Source organism: Dipodomys ordii, unplaced genomic scaffold (genome assembly GCF_000151885.1).
Source record: "Dipodomys ordii isolate 6190 unplaced genomic scaffold, Dord_2.0 Scaffold142, whole genome shotgun sequence".
NCBI lineage: Eukaryota > Metazoa > Chordata > Mammalia > Rodentia > Heteromyidae > Dipodomys > Dipodomys ordii.
Genome location: NW_012267358.1, coordinates 2,300,741 through 2,306,927, shown reverse-complemented (window position 1 = coordinate 2,306,927; position 6,187 = coordinate 2,300,741).

The window sequence follows — 6,187 nt, the reverse complement described above, 5'->3', positions numbered from 1 at the left end:
TATTTTATTTTTTGAGGGGCTATTACAAATGGAGTTACTTTCCTAATTTCAGCCACACTTTTCTCATTGTTGGCATACAGAAAAGCCATTGATTTTTGAGGGTTAATTTTATACCCTGCTACTTTGCCAAAGTTTTGAATCAGCTTGAATAATTTGGGAGTGGAGTCTATGGGATTCTTTAGATACAAGATCATGTCCTCTGCAAACAGGGAGAGTTTCAATCTGGGTTTTTGCTGTTTAAATAGACATAGAGTCTACAAACTTTTCTGCCATAGCTGGCTTCAAATCACAGATCTCAGCACCCTGAGTAGATAAGATAACAGGTGTGAACCACCAGCACCCAGCTATACGCACACCCAGCCATATGTGTGTATTTGTATGTGATGGTTATTTGGGGATAAGAGTCTTATAGACTTTAATACCAAGGTAGCTTCAAACTAACATCCAAATATCTCAGCCTCCTATGTAGCTAGTGCTACAGGTGTGAGCAATGAGCACCTAGCCACAGATTAAATTGTGTGTGTGTATGTGTATGTGTGTGTGTTTGCACATGTGCGTGCTAATGCTGGGGCTAAAATTCAGGGCTTGGGCACTGTCCCTGAGCTATTTTGCTCAATGCTAGTGCTCTACTAGTTGAACCCCAGCTCAACTTCCTTTTTTTATGGTGGCTAATTAGACTTTTCTGCCTGGCCTGGCTTTAAACTGCAATCCTCAAATCTCTGCTCCTGAGTAACTAGAATTACAGGCATGAGTCACAGGTGGCTAACCAGATAAAGGTTCCATAAAGGAAATGCAAATCAAAACAACACTGGGAGTCCACCTCACACCAATTATAATGCCCTTATCAAGAAAACAAACAATAACAGATGTTGGCCAGAATGCACCCATAACAGAACCCTAATACACTATTGGTGAGAATGTAAACTTGCTTAACCACTCTGGAAGGCAGTATGGAGATGCCTCAAAAAATTAAACATAGAACTAATGTATGTCCCAGCTATTCCACTCCAGAGCATTTATTCAAAAAATTATAATGTTCATTGAAACACTATTCACCATAGTCAATGTATGAAATCAGCCAATATACCCTTCAATGAACAAATGGATCAAGAAAATGTGGTATATGTGCACAATGGAATTTTACTCATTCATTAGAATGATACTGCATCATTTGTAAAGAAATGGAAAAACCCAAACCTAGAAAAATTATGTTAAGTGAAGTAAGTCAGGCCCAGAGAGAAAAAGGATTCGTGTTTTCCCTTATATATGGAAGCTAGAATTAGTTTATAAACTTGTAGATAAATATGTTGGGTGGTATGCATATACATTTTCATATGCAAATGTAATGACTAAAATATGGTAGATTGAAGGGAGAACTCAAATAGTGTAATTCCTTAGAAAGGCAAAGTCAAAATTCAGCAAAATTAAGCACTGGGAAGCAAGTATTTGAAAGAAGTGGGGTTTGGTCAAGGAGAAAGGGGTGGACAAATGAAGAGAAGAGGGGAAGAATGCAGTCAAGAATTCAATGCATATCCTACAAAATTAAAAAGAGTGAGGGAAGCGGTGGGTAGAGGATAGATTGGGTACAAATGTTGGAAGGGGTGACATTAATCAAGGTGCATTATATTCATAAACTGCTTTGTTAAATGGCAACTCATTTGTACAACCACTTAAAGATAATTTAAAAATGTAAAAAAAAATTGAACTATTTGTCAGGAGCTAGCAATTCTAATCCTAAAGCTAAGATTTTTCTGATTCTTAGATGTGATTGGACACATTCAACCATTCTGTTACTAAAGAATAATAAAGGAATACCATTCTATACTTATCAAAGTAGGGAAAAATTCAAACACATGTTGGCTTGGCTTGGAGGGAGAGGATGAAAATATAACCTCATACTACTTGAGTAGCAGAATAAATGAAAACAATTATTTTGAAGGGCAATTTGGCAATATATATCAAGTCATAAAAACTATTTGTGCCAAATTCCCCTCCTGGAATTTATTTTATCTTGAAGATTATCATTCAAAAGAATACACACACATGCATACGTGCATACACACAGAATTTAATACAGTAAAATTACAATTCAGCTGGACATGGTGGCATCTATCAACAATCCTAGCACTCCACAGGCTGAGGCAGGATGATTGAAAGTTCAAGTTTGAGACCTTGTCTCAAAAAACTTCCTAATTCTGAAGGTTATAATCATCATAGAAAAGCCTAAACACAATGATGTTGGAGAGATAAATGGAACCCACAATTTTTTTCTTTGTTGCTTTGTTTTTAATGTACTTATACTATGTGATTTTTTTCATTTCTTTTTTTATTTCATTTTTTTTATTGTGAAAATACCGTACGGAGGGGTTACAATCACAGGAGCAAAGTAATGAGTACATTTCTTATCAAGCATTGTTGCCTCCTCCTTTGTTTTTCCCCTACCATCCCTTCCCATCTCCACAACTACATCCCCCCCCCATCCTCCCACCTAAATTGTAAAGTTTGTTTTTCGACATAGCGTCTTGTATATCTCTTGTTGCAATGGGTCAACCTGTATCCCTATTTAAACAATTTGTTTTTTCACTTCCGCTCCCCAAATTATACCAACATCAAATACAGTGAAAACAGGGGTTATACCGTGGGGGAGGGACATACAAAGCAACCAAAAAATCACGTGGTACCTTATAAATACATTAGAAACAATAGCAAGAAAGAAAAAAACACTTCCTTATCTTGGGGAACCCACAATTTTATGTACACTTTCATTGTAGCTCTGTTAAAAACAGTATTTCCACATAAAGATTATAAAACAGATATGTGAAAACAATCATGTTGTGTGTGGGGGGGAATGGAGTTACAGATAAAAATAGTGCCCCTTTTATTGCCTTTCATGAGAGTAGAGATGCTAAAATTTAAAAAAGTAAAATAAAACAAATAAATGAGCAAAACAAGTGCTGGCCTAATACCCAGGAAACTAATATTAGAATCTCTTCTCTGCCTAGGCTGTCCTTCTAGATCTACCAGTGCCTGCCATCTGCTTCTAATCCTGGAGGAGGGAAAGGAAAAAAATGGGTGTTGCTAAAGGAGAGGTACCCAGGAAAATGTATTTGTGACAGCCAGGAGGCTTATTGCTGCTGAATGGCTCTGCTTATTGTACTGAAGAAGTTGGGCATTTCAAAGGACTAGGAGCCCCTCTAAGCCCCCATTTAAATTTATTTAACAATAGAAAAACATTTGCTTTCAGAAACTCTGAAAATGAATATTTCTTTTCTAGAGGACATAATGGTTACTTCTTATTTATATACATGTTAATTTCAATAAGTGATAGAACAACAATAAAAGATATTTAAAAATCATAACATCTACAATTCCATCACATAAACAGTTTTCCTTTTCTGAAGGCTAACTTCAATGAACATAAGTTGTTTTTATGTATTTTCAATTACAGTATACATATTTTATACTATCTTTTCTGTTGCTGTTATGTCTTAAGCATATTTTAATTCTGTATTTCCATAGCTATTTAACAACTGTATATTCCATGATGTTGATCGACTGAGATTTATTTATTTTTATTTATTTTATTTTGTTGGTCATGGGGCTTGAACTCAGCCTGGACACTGTCCCTGAGCTCTTCAGCTCAAGATGAGTGCTCTACCACTTGACCACAGCGCCACTTCCAGCTTTCCGGTAGTTAATTGGAGATAAGAGTCTCATGAACTTTCCTGCCCAGGCTGGCTTTGAACCGTGATTCTCAGATCTCAGCCTACTAAGTAGCTAGGATTGCAGGTATGAGCCACTGGTGCTCAGCTAGATTTATTTATTTTTGATGCACAAAATAATGAGCATCATTGTGCCATTTCCACATATTTATGTGACATATTTGATCATATTCACTCCTATCTCTTCCCTCCTTTCCCCACTTCCTGGTGTCCCTCTGTAAATATTTCCCCACCTCACTGAGTCTTTGCATTTGTTTGTTTTGTTTGCATTTATTGCTCTAGATTTCTCATATGAAAACAAACATGAGATCATACTCTTTCTGAAAATTTGCCTTATTTTGTACTTAACATTGTAAGGATTATTTATTGAACTATGTCTCCAATATTGATCATGCCAAGTTGTTTCCAACTTTTTTTGTGTGGTACCAAAGTTTGAATTCATGTCCTTGTCTTGTACCTGCCAGAAAGGTTCTCTACAATATAAGCCATACCTCCAGGGCCCTATTTTTTTCTAATCCCCTTTTTATTCTGATGAGAAGGAAGCATTTTTGAGGAGTATTATCTAGCCAATTCAGGTTAAAAAGACTTCCAGTTCCTTTTTGAAAGCCTATACTTGCCTTTCTAGCATTTTACACAAGGAATTGTCCATTAAATAATTGTGTGTGAGAGAGAGAGGCTGAGATAATGAGAATGAGAAATAGAGACAACAAGACAGAGGGAGACTGAGAGACTGAGGTATTAGGAAACTGAGTCTCAAGGGTATTAGAATAAAAAAAGAGCCAGGTGCTGGTGGTTCACACCTGTAATCTTAGCTACCTAGGAGACTGAGATCTGAGAATAGAGGTTCAAAGCCAGCCAGGGAAGGAAAGTCCATGACTCTTTATCTCAAGTTAATTACCAGAAAACAGGAAGTGGTGCTGTGGCTCAAACTGTAAGCGCACTAGCTTTGAATGAAAAAAAACTCAGGGACAGCACCCAGGCCCTGAGTTTAAGCCCCATGACCCCCTATCTTATCCCCCACCCCTCCCACCCCCTGCCACACAAAGACCAACATGCAGGTTTCAAGGAGTGCTAGCATCCAGAATAAAATTGTTCCAGGGTTTTGCTCTGTTCTATTTTGTTGCTAGACAGGGGAAAGTTCTGCTGATGAGACAAATTTGAAGGAAGACTTTCAACTTGCCTTCTTAGACTGGACAGGTTTAGATTCTAACTCTAGTTCGGGCTGGGTGGTTGGTGAACCTCACTTATATATTAGATGAAGTTGGAGGTTTTCTCTAGTCCTAATTCAGACACTAATTATCCACTGATTTGCTCTTTAATTTTATTGGCATTCTGTCTTATTCAATCCAAAAACTCACTTCCCTGAAGCCCCTGATCCACTTCTGTCTCCTTCATTTTCAGGAAATGACCTTGAATTCTCTCTTCTACCTGAGACTTGCATATCATTTTCCTGTAACATGAACACAACTTCCTCTTCTTAAACCATCTTTTCATTTCCTGTCAGATACATTTGTCTAACTCCTAATTTTTCAACCCAATGCCTGTTACTTCTGGAGAGACCACTGATTTAAGCATGCCCTGTAGACCTTTTTAGTTTTCCCTTTCTTCTACTTCCTTCCTGTGTGTGCACATGCTCAGATACATCTTGTGTTAAAAACCCTTCCCAGATCTATCCACCACTTCCAAATTTTATTTTTCTTTTTCCCTTTGCCTCCAAATTGAAAAGTAGTAATTTGCATTCAAATGTCTATTTTCTCTCCAAAGATCAGTCTAATGGCATTTATTCCTGTAGGTTAGCTCCTCTGATAATAATTTCTTTCAGTTTGGTTGGAGCCTCTTCTACTCCCAAAGTGTTGGCTATTCCGAAATACTGAAGAAATAAGATATAGGGATTATATGCATGTCTAGAAGGAAGAAATACTTCAAAATAATAAAATGAGTTACTTAGGTGATTGGATTTTTATAGGTTAATTTTCTTGGTTTAATTTTCTCCATTTCTTATGAAAAAGTTATACAAATTCATAATTAAAGGCAAGTTTTTCTTGTGGAAATTATATGCACATATATTTATGTACATATATGGATGTAACCAGTTATCAGATGCAAGCTGAAATCCCAGCACTCAGGAGATCGGGGCAGGATGATTGTGAATTTAAGGGTAGCCTGGAGCATATACTAAGCTCAAGGCCAGACCCTATCTCTAAAACACACACACACATTTATTTTGTTGGTTGTGTGTGTGTATGTGAGAGAGAGAGAGAGAGACAGACAGACAGACAGACAGACAGAGACAGAGACAGAGATTGGGAGGTAGGAAAAGGAAATGAGATTTTCTTCCCTTGGTCCTTCTCTTGTTGCCTTGGTAATCTCAAGTATTCCCATGCCTCAATCATACCTTTGATGATGATGGCTTCGATGTCTATCTCTTTGGTCTCAGATGCTCTCCTGGATTTCCAACCACCTGT